At 44.3% G+C, this 23,796-nt stretch overlaps 1 long non-coding RNA gene across 9 annotated transcripts in view; it reads right to left on the bottom strand.

Annotated features, from left to right (window-relative positions):
• The window catches only part of LOC123577635, a 133,949-nt gene extending 111,145 nt beyond the window's left edge, over positions 1–22,804 (bottom strand). For 5 of the 9 annotated variants that reach the window (XR_006701986.1, XR_006701988.1, XR_006701987.1 and 2 more), the window contains exons 1-6: positions 20,707–21,972; positions 20,268–20,340; positions 19,165–19,361; positions 18,357–18,804; positions 3,214–3,304; positions 1,801–1,933 (exon numbers count right to left, since the gene is read on the bottom strand). This is a non-coding gene — a long non-coding RNA (uncharacterized LOC123577635). Of the gene's footprint in view, positions 1–1,800; positions 1,934–3,213; positions 3,305–9,638; positions 9,686–18,356; positions 18,805–19,164; positions 19,362–20,267; positions 20,341–20,706; positions 21,973–22,503 lie in introns of those variants that run through there. The other 4 variants (XR_006701991.1, XR_006701982.1, XR_006702002.1 and 1 more) reach the window with 4 other exon arrangements.
• Positions 22,805–23,796: the final 992 nt, after the last annotated feature.

The raw sequence follows: 23,796 nt of genomic DNA on the forward strand, positions 1-23,796 counted from the left end.
GTGTAACAAACCACTCCCCAAAACAAAATGCTTTTAACAACATTTATTCTCATGCTTACAGATTGCAGATTGAGGGTAATAAACGAGTGTAGGTGGGACTCAGGCTATGGTCAGGTTTGGGTCTGCTGCACAACTCTCTCTTCCTTTCTACTGTGACTACCTGTGGGCACATTCTCCTAGTAAATTAAAGAGCACAAGAGGCAAGACAAATCCTGCAAGTACATTTGAAACCTCTACCTATGTCACATCCTCTCATATTCCATTGGTCATGGTAAATCTCATGGCCAAACCCAAAGTCAGTAGGACAGGAGAGTACAGTCTGCTGTAAGGAAGACAGGGCAGGGAGTGATTGTTAGCTAACCAATAATCCAATCTATCACAGAAACCATATATATAAAATAGACATAGGTGATTCTTTGCTAGTTGAATGAGGGATGAAGGGAGCCTAGACCCCATCCTATTCCCCAACTCCAATGTCCCAATGAGTCCTCTGGCAATGCCGGGGACTTCAAAGAACATAGCATGAAATGCAAGGCAAACCCACTCACTTCAGAGACAAGAAAACTGAGGTGCAAACAATTCTAACAACTTGTCTACCATCTGAGAAGTATCAGGCATGAGACCACAAGTGAGAGGACCTTTTCTAGGAGTTTTCAAATCTGATGACAACTGGTCATTTTCCAGTCTCAAGTCATAGCTACAGAGATTACAACAGTTACATAGTTTACGATTTGTGTAAATTGCTTGCAGGTGGAGAAAATGTTCACAAACAAGGTAGCATAGCAAATGAGAAAAAGAGGGAGGGGCGAATACAGTTCTGACTACCAAATCCCAAACTACTCATTTCACAGTACAAAACTCAAAACCAGCTGCTTCCATTCCTGGCTACCCATCCATGATTTCACATGGGTTAGAGCAATGATGGACAAAATAAGAGAGCGCATGGCTGAGTTAAATTCTAAATGCATCTTTGGTGAAGGCAATTCTCAAATTCAAGAATAGAAACTATATGATAATTATATTTGTTGGTAAATGAAGCCTTCAGAAGCCAGAGTATTAGGAAGAGGGTAGAAGCTTTCCCAGGGATGTAACTCCTGAGCACTTTAGAGCCACCAAGGGGATTGCCCACCATCTGAGGATTTGGCCACCAAAGAGACCTATAGATCCAGCTAGAGAATTTAGCAGGAATAGGCGTCAGAAGTAGAGAGTAGGGTCAATACCAAGAAAAGAGCCATTCAAAGAGACACCAGGGCGAGGTCAGAGGCACACCAGAATCCCAAAGAGGGACAGGTGTCTTCAGCCTTACCCAGGAGCTGTGCAAAGTCAAGGATTAGTGGACGAGACGTGAGCCTTCAGTGCTTAGGGGGTAGAGGGGATGCCAAAGACTCCAGCTTCTGAGGATGAGATGAAATGGCCAGGCTATTCCTTGACCTGAGAGTATAAAGGGCTCTGGTGTCCAGTCTTCAGCTGCCCCTTGGCTCAGGTCTGGTTACCCTTGCCTCTCCCCACTTGAAATGTTAAAGGTGAGTGTCATGCACAGGCCATTCTGGGCGATGAAGCTTTTACTCCACCTGAGCTATGTGAGGCCCCCACCGTGGTGACCATGTCCCGTGTCACAAGAACTAAACAATGTCCCAGAGTTCCTTCCCTGTATGGCTCTGAATTCAGGCTGGCAACAAGAGAAATCTGCATGATATTTGGAAGGCAGGGTGAAGCAGTGACCACCCCACTCGGGAGGTCTGATTAGGGCACCAGGCACAGCAGGAGCCCACACACGCTGTCTCAGACCTGCTGGCTCACCTGGGTGCTGTGGACACTGGCTGGGCCCACAGCATCTCCACTGCCCACTGGGTCTCCTCCAGCTTCTCTGGTTCCTGGTCCAGGTGCGTGTGTGGCTCTGCAGTGATGGGCACCCACTTGTCCTGCAGGTCACCTGTGTTATCAAGATTGGAGGCGGTGAGAGTGAGAGGCAGGTTCCAGTCTGTTCTTGCTCTCCTCCACTTCATATCCAACTTTCCATCCCACGTGCAGGCCCTGCTGACCTGTAGAAACTTTAGGCCCAACATCAGACACGGAGGCAACAGCCTTGCATAGACTTTTCCACTGGCTTCCACATTGAGGAAGTCTAATCTCTATAATAAATCCCTTATTCCATGTCACCCAGAATAGCTCTGCTTTCCTCACCAAATGCTAACTGATCCAACCAGCTATTGCCATTGCCTCAGCAAATGCAAACAAAGATACTTCTGTTTGGCTCACCATGTGGTTCCTCTGAACAGAACATTGATACTTCCTCCAAGCTTCTGCTTTCTTGACTGAACTTTTATCACCACCAAACCATCATCACCACCATTATGGTCACCATCACCTCCACCACCCCCAAATGACCATCACTGCTACCACCATCACCATCACCACCACTCTTTGTTAGCAGAAAAAGAAGGCATAGATTCAGACAAGACCCCCAGAGCCGCGCTGGGGTGGGAGTGGGGATGCCAACCACCTGGGTGGCAGCACTGATCCAAAACCTGCCCGGGGTTCAGAGACAAAGTAGCCTTGCTTCTGTAGACCTCAAGTTCAGAGCCCCAGAGGAAAGCTTGCCCACTGAGTGAAGGTCAGAGATCAGGAGGACAGAAATCCCGTTTGGCCTTCCAAGGACAGGCCAAAAGAGGTGAGGGTCAGAAATGACCAGGAGAGGGGCACCTGGGTGGCTCAGTCGGTTAAGCATCTGACTTCTGATTCGGTTAAGCGTCCGACTTCGGCTCAGGTTGTGATCTCATGGTCCGTGAGTTCGAGCCCCGCATCGGGCTCTGTGCTGACAGCTCAGAGCCTGGAGCCTGCTTCCGATTCTGTGTCTCCCTCTCTCTCTGACCCTCCCCTGCTCATGCTCTGTCTCTCTCTGTCTCAAAATAAATAAAAACATTAAAAAAGTAAAAAAAAAAAAAAAAAAAAAAAAAAAGAAATGACCAGGGGAAGCACCCACAATGACCACTCTTCATGCTTAAGCCAGAATGGCTCTTAGCCCTCACTGCACATTAGAAGCATCTGGAGAGTTTTAAATGTATTAATCCCCAATCTCCACACTCAAAACCTCTATTATCTCTTTAACGCTCCCCAGTTCATCCTGAAGTGTGAAAAGGACTGAGAAGCAATGCATCAAACCAGAACAACACTAAGCTCATGACTTCCTTCCATCTGTGCCCCGGGAGTTACCTCACACTCTGGGATGACTTAGTTGGGCTCTTGAATTAGGTGACTCTGGATGCTAGATGGTGGTAAAGCAGAGGAGAGAAAAGGATCCTCTCTAGAATGGAGAAAAAGATGAGCCTAAGTTTCGATGGAAAATTTACCTGCTTCTTATCCTGGGGTGGAAGAACTAGAGAATTAATCTATAAACTGAAGCAGTAAGAAAAGGAACATAATCCGGAGAAGACCCCTGCAGCTAGAGTAAGGTGCTTATCCTTGTAATTGTCCTTGTCCTCAGCCTCAAGGTGAACTTGACTTATTTTCTACCATGTCCAAGGCTTAAGGTAACAAGAGAATTTATAAGCAACAATAGCAATTGTTAACATTTGCCAAACACTTACCATGTGCCCAGCACCATGCGAAGTTCTTTACGTGGAATAACTCTTTTAATGCTTAAATCAAGTCTATGTGGTGGGTGTTAACATTTTCCCCATCATACAGGTGAACAGAAACTGAGGTACAGAGAGGCTGAAGAAGTTGCCCAAGTTCACACAATTGTCAGAGCTGCGATGGTATCCCAGGAATATTCCTCCAGAGTTCACACTCCTAACACCACACTATACAGCATCTCAGTCCCCATGTGCCCTGGGGTAGGTAATATTCTCCCCACTTTACAGGTGGTGAGACTGAGGTTGAGTAATTTTCTCATGCTGCCACATTTCCCCACTAGCACAGCCTGGACTTGGAACCTCCAAGTAGAATATACCAGAGGGGCTTAGGACAGTTAGGCCCAGAGGCGGGAAGATATCTCTAAATGCCCATCTCTTCCCAACACCACTCCATCCTGCACACTCAGGAGCTACACATGCAATCATCTTTCAAAAGAACTGCATTCAAAAAAATCCACCCACGACCCAAACCAGCACTGGCATGCACGTCGAGTCTGAAAATGGCACGTAAATAGAAGGGTGAATCCAGACGCGCTCTAGGTTGGGCAAAACATCTCAAATTATTTGTTTCTAACATTTTGCAATTGGCAAGACCCAAACCACATTTTTCCAAGCATTCTCTTCTCCACCCCAACCCCACCCCCACTGCCCCGCTTTACATTGTAAGCCCGTGTGTATTTCCCCAAAAATGTAACCCATATGTGTCTGATCCGTTTACACTTAACTCATCAACTTGTAGTTTGCTGGGAGTTGTTTGCTGCCCATGAAGCCTTCTGAGACTGTCTGTGAGGCCTTCAAAAGGCTCCTTCAGGCTCTTTTCTTAGAAATAGGAAGCTACATTTAGCCAAGGGCAAGTAGAACTGAAAATGTCAATAGGAAGGAAGAGGTTCTAGGACCAAAAAGTTTATTCTTATTCTCCACAAGGCAGAAAAGCAAGGAGAGGCCCCCGAGGTAGTACATCAAGGTCCTAGAAACTTGCTCTGGTTGGAACACCAAGGCCAGGGTTGGGTCCAATTTTGTTTGCAGCCACATTCACAGTCCCTCTGCTGCCACGGCCCCTACAGTGGCTCTGGAATGTAATGGAGAGCCAGAAGCACGTCCCTGACCTGGGTCACTGGTGATCCTGATGGTATCAACTACTTTGGTGGAACTAAACCCCATATACTGGGTTTCTACCTTGGCAGCCAAAGATCTTGCAAGTTCTGTTTTTCTATCTGCCTTAAACACACACACACACACATATAGACAACCAACCAAACACTTCTCAAAACAAACCATTACATCTGATATGCTTTAACTCATCCATGTTTTTTGGCTTTAGCAAAAGGTTCTAGTTTGGGGTTTGTTTTTTTTTTAATTGCTTAAGTTCAGCTAACTTGTGTCCTTCGGGAAAACTGATCTATGTAAATGTGATTTAACTAAAGGGGTTTGAGCCATTCACATGTGTTTTACATTTTCTAATCATCCTGAGCTCTGTACATAGTGAGCAGACTGAAAAATGATGGTGGTCTCATTTCAACATCAATTTTTAGCCAATCTATCTCCCAAGAATGCCGAAAGACGGCTGGAGAGAATCTCACTTCCTATTTCCAGACAATCAGAAGCTGATATTTATGGAAACCCTGGAAGTGTGTGAAGTTGATTGGACGGGTAGAAGACTCATCAGAAGACAGCAATTCTTTACAATGTCTACATTCTTAAAATTGGCCAAAACTTCAGCAAAGATTCACTTGAACTATTCTATTTCCCTGATTAAATTCAACAAACATTTAAGAAATGCCTACTGTATTAGTTTTCTATTGTTGCATAACAAATTACCACAACTTTAGTGGCTGAAAACAACATACATTTACTATCTCATAGTTTCCATGGGTCAGGAGTCTGCGCATGGCTAAACTGGGTCTCTGCTCAGGCTCTCATAAGGTTGCAATTAAGGTGTCAGTCAGGCTACATTCCCATCCGGAGGCTTGACTAAGGAACCATCTACTTCCAAGTTCATTTGACTTGTTGGCAGAATTCACTTCCTTGTGGCTACATAGCAGAGCTCCCCATATTCTTGAGAGTTGTCGGTCATGAACTGCTCTCAACTCACAGAGGCCACTTCAGGTCCTGGTTGTGTGGGTCCTTGCTCTTAAAACATGGATGTTGACTTCTTCGAATCCAGAAGGGGAATCTTTTCCTTTGGGAAAGTCTAGGCTGGTTTAAAGGTCTTTCACCTGATTAAGACAGGCCCACCAGGATAACCTCCATTTAGGTTAACTCTAAATCGACTGATTTGGAAACTTCAGTATATCTGCAAAATCCCTTTCCTTAATCATATAATGTAACCTAGTCAGGGGAGCAACACCCTTCATATTCACAGGTCCCATTCACATTCAAGGAGGTGTGTATACCAGGAAGGTGGGAAGCTTGGGGGCCTTGGGAATCTTAGAAGACCCTTGTACATATACCTGTACAAGGGCATGGTGATATATAAGTTATGAATCCTACCTTCATGAAACTCATACCCTATTCAGGGCAGTGGATACACAACAAAGAATTACTTCATGAGGTATTTTCTGTAATAGAGGGATGTTCTGTGTTCAGAAAAGCACAAAAATGGGTTCACAGAGAAACTGGGATTTGTGAGATAAATAGGAGTTCAGCAGGCAGGCAAGTATGGGAAAGGGGCATTTACATGGGGGTTGGCTTGAAACAATATGGTGTGATTAACAGTTATAAGGAATTGGATTTTGCTAACAGCTAAAGCAAATGTGCTGAGCATTTTTATTTGCTTTATTTTGACTTATCTTCTTAAAATAAAAAGAAAGGAAATGAATTGCTTTAAAGCCTGGCTGATGGACCACACATATGCGTGTGTGAGATTTGCTGCATGACTCACCTATTTACAGCCACCATGAAAATAAAACCAAGGGGGGAATGTGTAACCAATTAACACTCCAACTGCTATAGGCTGAATGTTTGTGTACCTTCAAAATTCATATATTGACGCCCTAGTCTTCAGCATGATGGTATTTGGAGGTGGGTTCTTTGAGAAGTAATTAAGTCATGAGGGTAGAGCCCTCGTGGTGGGATAATAAAATCCTTTCTCAATAAGAAACATGTGGGGCACTGGGTGGCTCAGTTGGTTAAGCATCTGACTCTTGACTTTGGTTTGGGTCATGACCTCACGATTCGTGGGTCTGAGCCTCAAGCCTGGGATTCTCTCTCTCCCTCTCTCTCTCTGCCCCTCCCCCGTTCACACACACTCTGGCATGCTCACTCTCGCTCTCTCTCTCTATCAAAAATAAATAAGCAAACATTTAAAATTTGAAAAAAATAAAAAGAAAGATGAGTGAAATGATCTCTCCACCATGTGAGGATACAGTGGGAAGGCAGCCATCTGTAAACCAGGAAGAGGGCTCTTGCTAGGACCCAACCATGCTGGCACTGCGATCTGACTCGCAGTCTCCAGAACTGTGAGAATCAAATGTGTGTTGTTGAAGCCACCCAGCCTGGGGTATCTTGTTACAGCAGCCTGAACTGATGAAGGTACCAGCCCTATGAGAAAATATGCTTCTGGGTCCCCTTTGGACAGGGTAGACCTTTTACAATCAGAAGCTTCCCTTGAATTGGTGTTTCATTCCAGAAAGGTGGATAAGCCCACCCCTACAAACTTAACAACGGGGAAAGCCAAGGAATTTCTGTAACCCACAGCGCAAAGGACAGCAACTGAGGCTGGCCATGAAGTCAGGCCAATCCCAGCACCTGAGGACCTGTACCCCACATCCTGGTACTTTCACAACTTGAAACAGGATTCACTTTTGAAGGCTGAAGCCTCTGACTCCTCCACCACATTAGATAAATGCAGGCCAGAAAGAAGATGCCTCTAAAAAACACAGGAGTTTCTATGTCAACTCCAAAATACCTCCTGAGCCATTAGGAAGATGACAATACTACAGAGGAAACACAACCATCATGCAGGTGGTTTGGTCCACATGTTTCATTTCCATTGTCAAGTGCAACCGCGGGATACTATTTCCTGGTTACTCAGCACCACTCAGGTTGGTCAGCCTCTCTGTGGCCCTCTGAAAAGCCCTATGGTAGGGACGCCTGGGTGGCTCAGTCGCTTAAGCGTCTGACTTCAGCTCAGGTCTGATCTCATGGTCCGTGAGTTCGAGCCCCGCATCGGGCTCTGTGCTGACAGCTCAGATCCTGGAGCCTGCTTCGGATCCTGTGTCTCCCTCTCTCTCTGCCCCTCCCCCACTCACACTCTGTGTGTGTGTGTGTGTGTGTGTGTGTGTGTGTGTGTGTCTGTCTGTCTCTCAAAAATAAATAAGTATTTTAAAAAAAAATGTGAAAAGCCCTATGGCAGAGGGAGCTACTGAGATACATTAGGAGATGTGCACTCCAGTTTCAATTCAATGTGTTCTTCCCTATACCCAGGATTGGTGGAGGACAAATTTTCCACTCACAGGGATAAATGGGTTTTCCAGACAACTGAAAATCTTGCTAGCCACAGGATGCTTGCACATTATTGTTTCAATATTGGAAATTCTCCTAAGATACTGGCATATATTAAGAGCACGGGCCCTGGAGCCAGGATGCCTGGGTTTGAATCCCAGCCCCACCACATGCTCACTGTCTGACACTGGGCAAGGGGACTAACTTGTCTGCATCTCCGGGGACGGTCCCTAGTTCATAAATAGTGGTGAGGGTTAAATAAGTTAACTACGCAAAGACATTCACGTACCTGGCACATAATAAACATCTCAATAAGTTGTTACTATAAGACAGAATGTACAATATAAAAGATAAGTGAGGCTCTTTCTCAGGGTCATTTTCATAAACACTATGCAAAATACTATATATATATATATATATATATATATATATATATATATATGTACATATTATATATATGTCCGCTCTTGCTAAATATATGTAAATACATACCCATATATAAATATATGCACAAATATATAAAAACATGCCTTTGTGACCCACTGAAACATATTAGGAAGATGACATTTACCCTAAATGACCTCAGAAGGTGGTTTTTAATGCCTTGTGTTTGTCTTTTTAAAACATTCTTGCCTTCTCTCATTGGTCTCACTGCTAGCCACAGTCATGTCTGGCTGTCTGTCTTCCTCCTCTGAGTTGTTCTGTTCTTCCATGACTGGGAAACCAGATTACAAAGTTTACTATAACTGTGAGTAGAAAAAGAGCACAGAGATTTGAACGGCAGTCCTACAGGCTCCTTTATGAACCAAATGTATGGGCTTGAAACTGGGCATTGTGTCATGTATTTTGACTGATCAGAGGATAGCCTCTTGCTTACTTTCTTTCAGGATCTTGAACATATCCTGAATCTGTGGTTTTCAGCCACTCCCAGAGGGCCTTCATGCTCTGTGAGCGCATCTCAGGGGCCTCCTTGGTCGGGGGAGGAAACAGGCAAAGAGATGTTTACCCAGTAAGGCTCCGAGCCCTCCACTCCCACTTCAACCAGACAAGTTCTGATATATGTTTTATGTAATGGAGCTCTGCATACAGGACCATTTGAAAAGAAGGTTCCGCTGCTAAATCCATAAATAAAGTGACAGCTACTGTTCTACAGCCATGTTTGCCAGATAAATGACATCGGGACATACACTCTTTTCTGTATGTTTGAAATATCTCAAATGTAAAAAAAAAGAGGGAGAGCCACAAGTCAAACCATCCCTAGGAATTAAGCATAACAAGAATTCGTACATGATATATGAGACTAGACAGCTACAGAAAGCATTTCCAAATAAGCCACCATAAGTATGATCTGTAAAAAAAAAAAAAAAAATTTAATGAGATTAGGCTAACCTCATGTCTCACCAGAGACTCACCAAGTTAAATGTAAATAAATGTAAAACAAGTTACAATTTTGAGAAATCTAAAATGTTAATGATAGATATATATCGATGTGAGTGAGTTGCATGGTTGGGAAAAGCAGAATGGGTCACAATGATTTGTCAGTGTTTCTCCGGAACTCACCAAAAGAGATTCCAAAGGCTGACGCCATGTTTCTATTCAGAAAAATCCTTAAAAGTGAAGATGGACACATTAGCATGATGTCATTGACCTTTCAGCAACATCAAACTCCCTCTTGTTCAAACTCTATCCTTGCTAACTGTATCATTTAGGACTGTTTTGGCTGCAAAAAAACATAAAACACAAAAGAGACTTTTTTAAAAGCTTAACCAAGATCAAAATGTATTTCTCTCTCACGGTCTGGAGGTAGTTAGCCCTGGGCTGGCACAACACTCTGTGATTTCAGGGATCTAGGCTTCTTCTACCTGTTGCTCTGCCCCAGGTGGCTTCCATTTTTAAGACCCCTTCTGATCCAAAATGGCTGCTAGAGCTCCAGACATTATGACTGTGTGCCAGACAGCAGGAAGGAGGAAGAAGAGAAGGGAATTGCCCTTCCTTTAAGAAGACTTTTTAAAGTTTCACATACCCCTCCTGTTTACATCATATTGGTCACAACTTAGTAGTAAAACCACACTTAGCTGCACAGAAGGCTGGGAAATGTAGTCTTTATCCCAGACAATTCTGTGTCAAATTAGGCATTCCATTTCTATGAAAAAAAGGGAGAACAGGTCCTGGAAGACAATAAAAGTCTCTACCGTGCCAACTGACCTCCTGATATCTATTTTGACTTCCTAAGTGGACTATTCAACTGAAATAGAGTGGTATCCCCATTATTCACTCTTCCCCCAATTATACTTTCAAAATTAATTTTCAATTCAATGTAATGCCACAAACATTTGTTAAATACCTACTATGAATGGAATGGAATACTATTGGAATATGGAATACTATTCAGCAATAAAAAGGAACAAATTATTAATATATGGAACAACATCAATGAATCTCAAAATGATTATGCTGATTGAAAACAGCCAGACAACAAAGAATAAAAATGTTATATTCCACTTATATAAAATTCTAGAAAATACTAACTAATCTACAATGGCGGAAAGCAGAACCTTGGTTGTCTGGGAACAGTGGGAGGAAGGGAAGAAGAATTGCAAAGGAAACTTTGGGAGCAATGGATATGTTCAGCATTTTGATTGTGGTGATAGTTTCATGGGTGTATACATGTATCAAAACTCATCAAATGGAAAACTTTAAAAATGTGCAGTTGATTCTACATCACTTATACTTCAATAAAGCTATAAAACACTTAAAAAAAAAAAGAATCTATTACATGCCTGACACTATGCTAGGCACTAAGGATACAAAAAAAGCTATGATTTCTGTCCCCAAGTACTCACAGTACAGTACATTGTTTTGATGAATAAAATAGGCTTATGGGTGAAGATGGGGTGAGTGGCTCCCCCAACACTTGATTTAGTCTTCAATAAATGGACAAAAGCAAGGCACTCAGTCTACAACTGAGTATAAGATCCTGTCCCATGTGTCCAATCAACCCCCAGAGCTCAGCCTGAAGCCCATGAGTTTTAACCACTTTATAGTAAGGAGCTATGTACATGTACATGCCATCTTTTCAATCTATTTCTACATAAGGCTCTGGATACATATAAGGAATAATATTAGTACTTTAAAAGCCCCAAAGTTAATTGTGTCTTTTCTACTTTTAGAAATGAAATCCAAAGGCATGCTTTCTTCACTTTTCACATCTGTGTTGCAGAGCCAGCAAGGATCACATGACAAAGACAAGTAGTTGGCACAAAAGAATCTTTAGAAGGAATAGTCTAGCAAGACAGATATTTGGAAACTGTTTCCAATGACCACGACTTCTCATGTCTTGACATCTCTTGGTGATGCTGTTGTAGTGTGGGTAACATTGCAAGAGTGCACAGTTAAGGTCTGGAACTGTCAGATGTTGGCTCACGGGCAAATATTATCTATCAAATTCCTTATTTTCTCCTCAATTTTGCACCCCCCCCCCCAGTTCCTAGGGCTTTTGAAGGTCATTAGGACCTTTCCTTAGAACTGAAAACTATTGCTCCTACCTTTTCTACTTTGAGAAAAAAAAAAACTCATAAAAGAACAGTGGTGGCCAGGGTTTAGGAGGGGGAATGATAGATGAATAGGACAGGTGAAATAGAGTGGTATACCCATTATTCACTCTTCACACAGAGTACAGAGGATTTTTATGCCAATGAAGATACTCCGTATGATACCATAATGACGGTTACATGTCATTATACATTTTTCCAAATCTATAAATTTTATACTACCAAGAACAAGCTATAAACTATAGACTCTGGGTGATGATGTTGTGGCAATGTAGCTACGTTAGTTGCAACAAATACACCACTCTGGTGTGAGTGTTGGTAATGGGGAAGGCTACACATGTGTTGGGGTAGGGGGTATATGCAAAATCTCTGTACCTCCGTATCAATTTTTTTTGTGAACCTAAAACTGGTCTAAAAATATAACGTCCAAATAAAAAAATCAACATGCAAAATGGTAATCAACCTCATTAGAATTGTATAAATTCTAATAAAAAATAAATAAAAGAGAGATTTCTTCCTAATATAACTTTTTTTTTTTAAGTTTATTTATTTTTGAGACAGAGAGAGACAGAGCATGAACGGGGGAGGAGCAGAGAGAGAGGGAGACACAGAATCGGAAGCAGGCTCCAGGCTCTGGGCCATCAGCCCAGAGCCCGACGCGGGGCTCGAACTCACGGACCGTGAGATCGTGACCTGAGCTGAAGTCGGACGCTTAACCGACTGAGCCACCCAGGCGCCCCTATATTAACTTTTTAATTACAATAATCAAGATACTTCTATACAGTAGGTAGGGGTGTATATTGGCATGTTACTCTGGACAGTAATTTGGCAAGATATACAATGAGCCTTGTGTAAAGTTCCTGACAAGGTATGCATAAAACATTTCCAAAAGATGATGCAGTAAAGTGTTAATTGGTCTTTAAAAAAGTTATCAGTTGCTGAGTAGATAGCTTCTTCATTAAAAAAAATAACAAGATTAGATCAATTCACGAGCCATGCCAAATAAAGAAAATTTTCTTCCCATTGTCCATGAGGCCTTTACTGGTGGGGCAGCCCTGAGCAGGGTGTGCCCTACAGAGTCACATCAAATCCTGCCCACAACCCAAAACACCTCCCCCTTCTATCCCTAACCACCCCTTACACTACTGTACTAGTGACCTCTTTAGATTAAGATGCTGAAGCTGAATTGTCCTCTGGGAAAAGAAAGCAAAAATCCAACTGGCCCACACTGCCCAGAAGTCGGGAAGGACAGTGTAAGGCAACCCCATGGGGTTGGTTTGCATGATCACCTTGGACCTGGTGGGAAAGCAGCAAAGGACAAGGTGAGATGACTGAGGTGATGACAATGAACTTTGGTTATGGGAAATTTTCTTGAAGGCCAGTACTTCATATTGTAAAAAAAACTAATCTGGAGTGAAGCGATGAATTATTCCATACAAAATCACCAAATCTTAATTCTTTTCAAATGTTGATGTGTTCTCAAAGATACAATTCAAAGCACTCCTTTCATTTTTATTCAATCTCCTAATAAAAGCAGACTCCTTGTCCTCATTAAGTTCAATTTATTGGCACTTGAAATGTATTGACTTACTAGTATATGATTGCCCTAATTTCACTGGAAGTTCCAAAGCCAAGGAACTCTGCTGATGAAAATAATCCCTCCCTAACACTTCCTTTCTCACCGGGCACTTCTGTGCATTGAAAACACATTTTCAGTGCTAACTAGGAAGGCCTTTCTTAGTTCATATCACATTAATCTTGCAGCCTTAACATTTTTACTGAAAGTCTGTTTCTTCTACAAGTCCTTTCCTTAAATCACTTTGAGAATGGCCTGAGATACTTCATCAATGAGAAGGCAGATGTGGAAGGAAGGAGAGAGAAATCAGTGACAATCTTCAACGTTTGTTCTCTAATGACAGGCAGCTCCTGAATAGAATGTTTGAATCAACTACTCCCTTCTGAAGCTGATGGGAATTTAATTCTGCCTGAAACAGAAGTCCCTCATCACGATGTGGTTTGCCTGAGCAGATATTTAGGGGCAGGGGGAGGAAGGTTTGGGACAAGGAGATGTCAAATATGGCCATCAAAACCTAACATTGTAAAGCCTACCTGTAAGACACTCATAGCTGCAAGTTGGTGTCAGTTCCAGTTCCTAGCATGCCACAGAGGCTTTTACCACATCACCCTCCCAAGCACATCTACAGCTTGCTTTATGCCCTTGGACAAGCCACTGCTCACCTCTGAGTGTCCATTCTCATCCATATCAAGACAAGCCTGGACAAGGGGACAGTCCATTGTAATCTATTCTGTTCTTGAATCCAGTACATGAAATTTTCTTCATCCTCCCCTAGTGGCCATGCTTTGTCTTGGTGCCTTAATTCTTCGTGGCATCACTCTTCTTAAGACTCCTCAAGGAAGCATAGTCTGATTTTTTAAAATACCACATCCAAAAGGCAGAGAGAGAACTTCTTCAGGTGCATGTTAAGGATGGTTCATGGAGAACAGTTGGTGAAAGTCTACTATCTGCTGAACGGATCTTCTAAACACCATCCACGCAGAGTGGCCCAGAGCTGGGGATCAATTTTGCCCCTCAGGGCACATCTGGCAACCTCTGGAGACATTTTTGCCATAACTTGGGTGGGGAGGGGGATATTTTTATCATCTAGTAGGTAGAAGCCAGAGATGAAGCTAAACACTGTGGAGTGCACAAGACAGCCACCAACAACAAAGAATTATCCAGCCCAAAGTGTCAACAATACCAAGGTTGAGAACCCCTGGCGTAGTCCACAGAATCAGTACTATTTGGTGCAGCCAGCTCCCCAGAGTTGATCGTATGCATCTTTTTCCAGCTCCTCATTCGTAAGATAACTTTAGCAGCTTGAAATTGACCATTGGGGGAGTACTTACACCACAGACATCAGCATACTCCACAAAGCAAGGCAATTCTATTTCTGAAAGCCAGCTGTTAGGATAACTTTTTTTTTAATTTATTCTTTTTTTTTAGTAATCTCTACACCCAACATGGGGCTCAAACTCACGACCCCGAGATCAAGTCGTATGCTCTTCCGACTGAGCCAGTCAGGCGCCCCAGGCTGAGATCCAGCTGTTAAACAGCTGCCAACACACCGCTACTCAGAACCAACACATGATATACCTGATTCAAAACTCAAAGGTGGGGTGCCTAGGTCACTCAGTCAGTCAGTGACTCTTGATTTCAGGTCAGGTCATGATCCTAGGGTCATGAGATCAAGCCGTGCATTGGGCTCTGCACTGAGCATGGAGCCTGCTTGGGATTCTCTCTCTCACTCTCGCGCGCTCTGTCTCTCTCTCTCTCTCTCTCTCTATGCCTCTCATCCTCCCCCCTACCCCCACCCACATTCACATGTGTGTGCGTGCTCTCAAAAGAAAACAAAACAAAACTCAAAAGCACTTTCAGCAAGAAGGCTGCATTGTGGGGGGGCGCCTGGGTGGCGCAGTCGGTTAAGCGTCCGACTTCAGCCAGGTCACGATCTCGCGGTCCGGGAGTTCGAGCCCCGCGTCAGGCTCTGGGCTGATGGCTCAGAGCCTGGAGCCTGTTTCCGATTCTGTGTCTCCCTCTCTCTCTGCCCCTCCCCTGTTCATGCTCTGTCTCTCTCTGTCCCAAAAATAAATAAACATTGAAAAAAAAAATTAAAAAAAAAAAAAAAAAAAAAAAAAGAAGGCTGCATTGTGGAAAACTAGAGATGATTTTACATATGGGCAAAGAGTCTGACCTCATAGCACCACCATGCCAAGAACAACAAAGAAGAAAGGAACAGTACAAGGAACACTGTGAGCAGGTTTTGGAAGTCTCTCATGTCTTGTTGTTTTGTTTGTTTATTCATATACACCCTGCCTTCTTTGGGGAAGCATTTGAGGGGACCGCTTAGGGAATAAACAATATGCTTGTTTATTAAAATCCTCAGAAGAGGGGCGCCTAGGTGGCTCAGTCAGTTAAGCATCCGACTTCAGTTCAGGTCATGATCTCGCAGTTTGTGGGTTGGAGACCCGCATCTGGCCCTGTGTTAACAGCTCGGAGTCTGGAGCCTGCTTCAGATGCTGTGTCTCCCACTCTCTCTGCCCCTCCCCCACTCATGCTCTGTCTCTCTCACTCTCAAAAATGAATAAATGTTAAAAAACATTTTTTTTAATCCTCAGAAGAAATGTATGATGGAACGATAATAATTCAATACCCTTTATTTTGAAAACTTGGACGTACAAAAATAAAGATCAACACACAACAGGTGCAAAGCCTGAGAAGCAAGCAAGTCGGTTTTTCCAGACTCAGCAAACTGAGAGATGTATTTTCCTGGCGGGTCCTGGAAGTCAGTAAAGCTGGACTCCACTAGATCCCCCCACGAGGGACTCTGGGGCCAACCACTGCGGTTCGTAAAGGGCTTCACCCAGACGGTGGACGCCCTACAAAAACTCAAGCCACATTGGAAGGAAACCCTTTCCCGAGTTTGCTCTTTATTGCTGTCTTGATATTTGCCTCTGGTTGCTATGACAAAATCTGGCATTGGAATTTTTCTGGGAACAAATAGGAAATAGTTGTGGGAGGAGATTCAAGACCCAACGCACATTTAGGTTTGGTTATAAACATTCATGGTAAAATACGGCAATGACTCATTAAACCCCCCAAAAAGGAAACCCCAAAATATTTTTAAGCCCCATTCAGCATGACTTTGTTCCAGAGGTGACCAGCTAGAAGCTCTTTGTTCTAGACAAGGTCACCAGCTAAACGAACTAATAGGGGAGACTACTGACCAGTTGAGGTATTGGTCACCCTATGCCAAGTCACCCTCTGCTTTCAGTGTGTTTGGTTTCTGGAGCTGAAAGTGCTAACCCCACACAGTAGAAATTTTCCATTTGCTAGAGTTTAATTATTTTGTCCAGCCTCACAGAAGAGAAAACCAGGGCTGCAGCCATTTAAACTCTGGCAGCAAGGGTCTGGGAAATCTTACGAGAGCATTCAGGCCCAGGACCTGCCTCGGATCCAGATGGGCTGGGGGTCTCTTTGTCTTTGTATATGTTTATCTAAGGCTTCTGTATCTAAAATTTTTTTTCTGAATCTCCACTTTTGACCTAAGCCCAATTAATCTCTCGGTTAACATCCACTAACTTGTCTCCTAGAGCCAGCCTTATACGTGAGAAGAGGCACCTGCCACCATACAGAGTGCTCTGAGGAGAGTGTGGAAGCTTCTAGAGCCAGCCTTATACGTGAGACGAGGCACCTGCCACCATACACTCTCTGAGGAGAGTGTAGAAGCCCACTTCACCCCATGTGGGCTGGTAGGCACGACCAGGCGTCCATAGCATGGAAGGCTGCCATCAAACACAAAGGATGTGGGGAGATGTACTGAAGAAATACCCTACTGATCCTTCAAATGGCCATCTGGCTCCAACCTATCTTTCCCATCCTATCCCCATATGCTCCCGAATGAACATACACCACTCCAGATAGGGTCCTATCCCACCACCTCTTCCATCTGCCACAAATGCCTCAGAAATAATGATTAAAACACAGTTCCACATACGGCGATTTTTATCTCTCAGAATTTCTCTAAAGGGAAAACAGATCTATTTGGATGAAATAGTGAAGCAAGCTAGTTGGAGAGGACAGGCAAGATCTCTAGGGTTGTTCCAATAGCAAACAGGGGTCATTGGACTACTATTCATAAAATAAGGAAGGAGGGAAAAGCCGAGAGGTGACAGGAGGCTGGGCCTGTGTGGGAGGGACTAAAGAGTATTAACTGTGAGACTATCTAGTGCTTGCCTCTACCTGGCGCTGTTCCAATCTCTCTATATGTATCACTCACTTAACGCTACCAACAACCCTAACAAGTAATTAGTAATATTATTCCTATTTCACAGATGGGGAAACAAAGGCCCAGAGTGGTTCAGTAAGTTGCCCAAGGTCACTGGGCTAGGGGACAGCAGAGCTAGTGAGCAACAGTCTGCAGCCTGGCTCCAGAATCTGTGCTTTGAACCCTCTATGCAACTGCCCCGGTGCGTAAGCCTCTGGTCACAGTTAAGGAAGGACAACAAAGCAGGAAGCTACGAGGATTTCACCAAATATAAGAAACCCTACTATTTTATGTATTGCCACGACAATGTGCCAATTATACTATGACACACCATCACAGTAGGGCAGATTCTGATTCAGAGATATCAAATGTTCAAATGTGAAAAAGGTGCATCTTAGATATAAAATACAGTATTGAAGGGGGATTATACACATGTTTGCTGCAGAGTATGCAGTGACATCTCCTCCATCTCTCCTTGAAATCCCCAGTGAAGCCCACCTTTCTCACTAATGCTCTTGTGGATACAGATTCTTGGGGGGAGGCAGCAGCAGGGAAAACCCGTAAAGATGCCATGTGTGTAGGTGTGTGTGCATTCACGGGCATGACGCGCAGGTGCACCCACGCCTGCAGGCGTCGGGGAACACATGCAGGGCAAAGACAATTTTAGCGAGTTCAAAAGTATCCTGCATTTAGCGACACAAGGAAAATATAGCTTCATTATTTTCTATAATTGATCTAATCCTTTTCCCTGAGCCCTTCACCTTACTATGCAGGGAGGGAAATTAAAACAGCAGCCAGTCCAATCATTTAAACAGTCTCCTAGATATTTCAATCTTGCAGTTTTCCTCCCCCACTTTCCCTTTTCTCTCCAAGGTGGCCCCTGGGGGAAGAGTTTACTTTACCTGGTGCTGGCATGAAAGGGGACGGAGGTCCTCGACCCACGTGATTCGTACGCGCAGGTCCCTGTGCCATCCTCCGGGTCCTCCCTGGAAGGCCTGCATGCTGAAGTCGGTGGCTGGTAGGGTCTGCTATGGGCCGTCCTTGCAGGGCCCTGCTGCCTGAGCTCCACTCCGGTCCTCACAGAAGCCATACACCTCCTGAGGTCCAGCTACGTTTCCCATGTGATCTCCAGCCTGGGAGTCCCCACGGTGGCAACGCCTTGGTAAGTCCGTCAGTTGGGGCTTCTCACATCACTCTTGTTCAATGAGCCTCGGTGTGACTGCGGAATCCTTCCCGTCGCCGCCCAATATGTCAGCATATTAAATAAGCTCTCACCATCCTGGATCTACTGGTGATTCCCTAAGAGGCACACCTGTTGGCCATTACCTGCACCCAGGAGAGAGTAATCGCCTGAAGGGGGAACACAAACGTTAGACAGACATGTAATCAGTACTGGCTGAATTAATAAAGATCTTTATCACCTACTGAACATGTGAGCATGGGTCCTAGTCCTAATTCTAGTAAACATTAAACCATCTATCTTCCCTGAGGGAGAGAGGGGAATGCATGCCGCACGCACATGTGCTGGTTGGGTCAGGTCTGCTTCTGACCTCACTCCCCCCCCCCCCCACCAGGGATAACCTGACCCAGTGGAAGCAAGCGTGGCATATGTGGGTATGTCCGGAGTTTGCCCAGAACTTTGGGCTGCCATGGCTGAGAGGCTGAAGATCTGATACTGAAATCTCATCCATTTCATCTGGATGAACCCACCAAGATGTCAAGACGGAGCTCCAGGCAGCACGTGGTCCCCTCTGTAGACTAGAGGAGAAGCCTGTCCGGGCCAGACAGCAGCCCCCAGCTCTTTCTCCACAGTCCGGCTCTTCCTCTTCCCAGAATATCTATCATCCGTCACCTCAACTGACCCTTTCCTCTGTCCAATGAGTGGAGTGTTTGAATTCCACATTTTCCTTTGAAAAAAAAAAAAAAAAAAAAAACCCTCAGAAGGCCAAATCAAAAAAAAAAAAAAAAAAAAAAAAAAAAAGAGTGTGAAAGTGAGCTCTAAAAAAGAGGACACAGGGGAGTAGTATTGCCCCCGGCTCTCAGGAAAGAGGGCTCCCTGGACGCTACACCTCCAGCCCTCCACTGGCTGTGCCCCTTTTCTGCCCAAGGGGTCCCAAGCCCACTTCCAGAGCCTTCCTACACCCGTTCTCTCAAGAGCAGGCCACATCTCCAGTGCACACACCACTAAGCCCAAGAACCAAGAAGTGGCCAAAGGGTGGCTCTTTGCCACCATCCATCAAGGATGGAGCTTGGACGTGCAGGCTGGGATGTCTACACGTGTGTGCATGCCGCACCTCTCGTGAGGGGCTGCCAGGGAAGGGAGGGAGGCCACAGGCAGTGGGTACAGAGTCCACAAGCCCGGAGCCACCGCACTCCTGCATGGCACTCCCGGAGCCTCCAAATTCTTGATTCAAATCTGCCCTCTGTGCAGGTATATTTGTCAACGCAAAAGGATGGAACATAATTTTATTTGTTTGTCAGCTTGATTTATAACTTTTAAATATTTAGACATGGTATGTGAGCCTCCGTTTTTACACCTGCCAAAGCCCCACAAAAGTTAGGGGAGGACCCAGAGAAGGAAGGGATGGGCAACTCTCTACATCAAAAAAGACCAAAATTGTTTCTCTGCTGTGTGGTACTTAGAATAATAGCACATGGCATATACTCAAATATTTGCTGAAAGAGAAAAGAAGGAAGGAAAGAAGGAGGAGGCAGGGAGAGGGAAAGGAAGGGCTTGGGTTAAAACTTTCACACGTTTGGAGTTTGTTTTACGGAGTCAGGCTGGAAATCAACTCCTGTCTCTACCATCCCACCTGCATGTCCTTGGGTAGGTTATTCGACATCTCCAGTCCTCATTTCCTCTTCTGGAAAAAGGGGAAGCCATGCCTATCACAAAGTGCAAACAAATAAATATTAACTACTTACATTATTCTCACCATCAATGTTTATTATATACTCCGTCCCCTTAAACCCATTTAATTTATAAGTCATGTTCTGAGGACCAGTTTGTTTCAAAGAATCTCAGGAAGGCTACTGCTACTGATTGATGTGCCCCAGATGGATAGAGAGCTATTTCATGATCCCCATTTCAGCCCCACCAACATCCTCAAATGCCCCTCAACCACCAGAGCAGATGTTGCTGGTGCCCCATCCATATCCCTGGGCACATATGCTCTCACGACTCGGCAGCCTGACTTCCAGCTGCCAGCCCCAGAATTACTTTGCATAAAGGCATCCTCTCCCAGACCCTACTTGGCCACTTGAATGGCAGGACAGAAGTGCCGTAGAATTAATGTCCAAGATGCAGCCTTCAACCAACATCGGATGGGAACTTAAATGTCCCAGCTCTGTCACTCCTGCGGAAGATAACTCCAGGGTGCACAGTCTATACTGAATCCCAGCAGGGTCACAAGATAGTTGCTCTTGGTGGTAACTTGCTGGATAATAATTCCTTTGGTTGCTACACAAAAACATATGAGTACGCCCACGCCAGTTACTATGCCCAGTGAATGTGCCTTCTAATCGCCCAGTGCTCATGCCTTCGCACTTGTTAAACATTTTGAAAACCACACTTCGCGTTTAACCAATAAGCCGCCCCCACACGTGCTTCTTGAAAAACATCAACATTCTATAAAACGAGATCCAACAGCAATTTCACCTAATAAACTAATAAATATTTACTCTTTCCTCCTTCCTACAATGTGGCATTAAAATTCAACAGTTAAGTGGAAGAGAACAGACAATAAAAGATCATTCAATGCTTCCACCCACATACAAAAGCCAGCAAACGCCATGGATTTTGTTGTTAGTTTTGGAAATTTCCCCATATGTCTAAGTGAGGACCATGACCCCACACAGTCTATCAAATAGGGCATCCGCTCAAATGTACTTTTGTACTTGGCAGTGACCTCAGGGCTTGACAAATATGTTGTCTCTGTGTTTTTATTTATTGTCCACAATCCTTTGGATGGCAACACATTCTGAGGTTAAAACAAATGTATTAAGATCCCAATATGAATGGCACATAACAAAAAAAATGACCTAGATCTAGATGGGTGAATGCCAATCCAAACAGTGGCTAAACTAGGCAGCTGTTTGCAGTTAGGTCCAATTAACACGTTTTAAACACGGCAGTGCTGGGAACCTCTTTGAAGTGTGTGGCTGGTAAAGGTTTTTCTTGAAAGGGGTTTCCTGGTGGGAACCAGTCAAAACCCACAGATGAACAACTCAACTTACCCTTTTGACTTACGTGCCTTGTAGAGTTCACAGTTTTAGAGTTCATTTTCCCCAGGTATGTGTATAAATACTTCAAACATGTAATGAAACGTCTGGGAAGGTGTCTTTCCTGAAAGAACATTTTCAAGCCAGGAAGAGGAAAGCAAGGGCAGGGCTCCTGCATTCTAATTTGCAGTCTGTCGAACTGCCAATCTCTACTGGAAACATAAATTGCAAAATGTTTATGTAATAAGCATATGAGGGCATTGTCTGCCTTGAAATAAAAACTCCATGAGGGCAAGAACTTTGTCTCGTAAACTCCATGAGGGCAAGAACTTTGTCTCGTTCATCACCGTATTTGTATCGTCTAGACTGACGCACAGCAGGCTTACAACAGACACTAGTTGAATGAGTGGATGGGTGGATGCATACCAAGCGAACAAACAAATGCATGAATGAAGTAATAAAGTGAATTAATTCTACACACGTTTGGAAAACCATAAGCTAAAGTCCCTAACCCACATGTGTGTGACACAAAGGCACCACACACACACTCAGAGAAAGGGAGAGGACTGTCTTAATTCTCCTAATTATTTTGCTGGTGCTGCCTATTTGGGAATGATTTGGGACTTAAACCTCAGCTTCATTTTTCATATGTGACAAAAAATTGAAGAATGGCGCCTGGTTTATTTACTAAGGAAGCACTCAGTAAGTTTTCGAGGACTAGTGAGTGACAAAACTAAATGGCATTTGGTTCCATAGTCCCGGACCAGAAGAGGCCCCGACATCGCAGTGCTCCATTCCTTGTGTGGTTCCTGAGCCTTGTTCACTGACCTTCCCGCATGACCTTCTCATCCGCAGACACGAGGCCCAGCCACACAAGAGAGCTTTGGAAGAAGAGGTAGGGAGACATCTTCTCTCCCTCCAGTCCTGTATCTGAGACAGAAGGGTCTGTGGCTTTGTTACAAGTGAGGCAGACAGGAGATGATCTGTAATCAGTGGGAGATCTGCTAGGAGAAAGGGTTCTAAAGCTGGGCTGCCCGTTAAAAATGCAGATTCCTGGGGCACCTGGGAGGCTCAGCCGAGGCCACCGACTTCAGCTCAGTTCATGATCTCGTGTTTGGTGAGTTCAAGCCCCACATCTGTGCTGACAGCTCAGAGCCTGGAGCCTGCTTTGGATTCTGTCTCCCCCTCTCTCTGCCCCTCCCCTGATCACACTCTGTCTCCCTCTCTCTCTCAAAAACAAATAAACATTTAAAAAAAAATTTTTTTTAATGCAGGTACCCGGCTCACAGCCCGCAAGGCTCTGACTCAGTGGGTCTGGGATATGACTCAGGAATCTGCATAGAAACTACAACTCTGGTCATTGTCATGCAGATGATAAATTATTAAGGACACGGGTTAGAAGGAAAGTATTCTGGAAGGAGAAAAAGTTTCATCCCTGAGCACATCCAGAAAAGTAATTGGTCTGGTTGGGTGATGCCATCCTGGGACATCTCTTCAAGAACATTCTGAAACATCCTCTAAAAAGATCACAACTTGCTTTAATTTAAAAGAGAAAGGTGTAACACATATCCTTTCTTTCCTGTGGTGGTAGATCTCTCACACACGCGCACATACACATATCATCAACCAAAGTGTTTTCGCTCCTGAAAAATCTACAAACTAAAGAAAACACCCTTGAGCGCAATCTGAGAAACCATCCACTTCTTCTAAAACTCCTTTTCCCTTCAAGGAAATTCAGAGGTTCTCTATATCATAGAAACAAACAAACAAACAAAATAAAACTAGAAAATAGAAGTTGGAAATACTGATGCTCAAGAAAAGCAAGGAGGAGGGGCGCCTGGGTGGCGCAGTCGGTTAAACGTCCGACTTCAGCCAGGTCACGATCTCGCGGTCCGTGAGTTCGAGCCCCGCGTCGGGCTCTGGGCTGATGGCTCAGAGCCTGGAGCCTGCTTCCGATTCTGTGTCTCCCTCTCTCTCTGCCCCTCCCCCGTTCATGCTCTGTCTCTCTCTGTCCCAAAAAAAAAAAATAAAAACGTTGGAAAAAAAAAAAAAAAAAGAAAGAAAAGCAAGGAGGAGGAGTGCAGGTGCCAGCATCCAGAAGCAGAAAAGAGCCGAATTCAC

This window comes from Leopardus geoffroyi, chromosome A1 (assembly GCF_018350155.1).
Source record: "Leopardus geoffroyi isolate Oge1 chromosome A1, O.geoffroyi_Oge1_pat1.0, whole genome shotgun sequence".
Lineage (NCBI taxonomy): Eukaryota > Metazoa > Chordata > Mammalia > Carnivora > Felidae > Leopardus > Leopardus geoffroyi.